Source organism: Aplysia californica, unplaced genomic scaffold, assembly GCF_000002075.1.
Source record: "Aplysia californica isolate F4 #8 unplaced genomic scaffold, AplCal3.0 scaffold00457, whole genome shotgun sequence".
Classification (NCBI taxonomy): Eukaryota; Metazoa; Mollusca; class Gastropoda; order Aplysiida; family Aplysiidae; genus Aplysia; species Aplysia californica.
The window spans coordinates 258955-260613 of record NW_004797727.1 but is presented as its reverse complement, the minus strand read 5'-3'; positions in this window follow the sequence as shown (position 1 = coordinate 260613).

Below are 1659 nucleotides of genomic sequence, written 5' to 3'. Positions count from 1 at the left end.
TTTTTGGGGGGGGGGACTAGATGCCATAGCAATTCACGTTATTATCATTCTCGTTTCCTTCTTGTTTTCCCCTAAAAGTGATCTTCTTTATCTGTAGTTTTATAGCCAAAGGTTGGGTAGAATGGTTACTTGGGGCTTGGCTCTGCCCATGTATAATATAGTCGACCATGCGCTAACAACCATCTGAACAAGCCAATCACGTGTACATTATTGGATCTTTTCCCACTTCCTGCCTTGTATTTTTTTGAAAATATCAAAACATTAAACATTGACACTATCCCAAACGTCTGTCCACATTTCTAGGACAACCACTTCTCTCTTCCACAACGTGTGGTCGGCTTGGACAGGTTTTATCGTATACACATGAAGAGTCCTCGGGAAAACGGACATAGTCACACACTGGAAATTGTGAGGGTGTCAATTTTAAACGCTTGAGGACTCATAACTTCATATAATTTGTTGGACTGGTGGTTTATCGTTAAGTGTTGTTGAATGGGAAATCTAACAACAATAATCAACCAACAGTGGAACAAAAATACAATTATGAGTCAACACATGCTCAAATTTGATACTCCCGCGATTTTCAGTTTTTTATTTCTCCCGTTTTCCCGTGCACTCCTCGTTTTCTTTTAGCAGGTCAGAGATCTGGAGTAGGTACAAAACGCTCGAAACAAGCTCTCGACCACAGGCCCACGGTCGCCACTGCACGTCATAGGGTCAGTTAGACAAATACAGCACCGGTGCTTCAAACATCGCACTCTGGGGACTCTCGTGGCCTAGATGTTAAGGTGCTCGCCTCTCATTCAATAGGTCCTGAATTCGAATCCGGGTATGGACGGAAAAATTTTCTACTCTAAAGTTGTTTCCTTTCACCTCCTTTCCTGCTCTCTTGCAATGTTCTGTCGTCTGCTTTCGTCTCCTCTTTCTTTCCCTACCCCCTCACCTCCTTTGCCCCCTCCTCTGGGCTCCTGACTCTGTCTGCAGCCTTTCTACTGCTTCTGCCTGGCTCCTTCTTACAGCCGTCTTTCTTCCACACCCCTGATCTTCTGGTAGGAAAGATCTACACCTAGCCTTCTCGGACAAGGGCGAAAAATGTCAGAGTCCAGTGTGCAATTGCGCATATAAAGATCCCTTGATGATCCAAACTCGATAAGAGTAGGCTTCGTCCGCCACCCAGGCAAAATTCAAAATTTCCTACCAAGTAAAAGAGTTGAATGTGTCCCGCGCGCTCATAATGACCTTGTGCACTTCAGAGTGCCGTAAAACACTTACCCCCCCCCCCCCCTCAAAAAAAGCCATCCTACTCTATAACCACAACACAGTTTCCTCACCCACGTTGGTGGTGTAGTGGTCAGGCACTTCACTGTCGCACGCAGGAGACACAAGTTCGAGTCCCGAGTGGGGAGAAAAATGAATCAAGTATCTCCGTCTTTCTGGCTGGGGATTGTATACCTCTCGGCCCATGTTGTGTTGGCCCCGCCAGCCTCCTGAATGACCTAACTTGTGTTGATGGGGGCGTAAAAAAGACTTCTATTTATAAACAAACAAAACGGACTGAAAGAAAATTGTTTCACACTTTTACATAGTAGGCATTTGTTTTTCTTTTTTTTCGGGGGTGGGGACGGTTGTTTTCATTAATTTTTGTTTCATTGAGCGGTC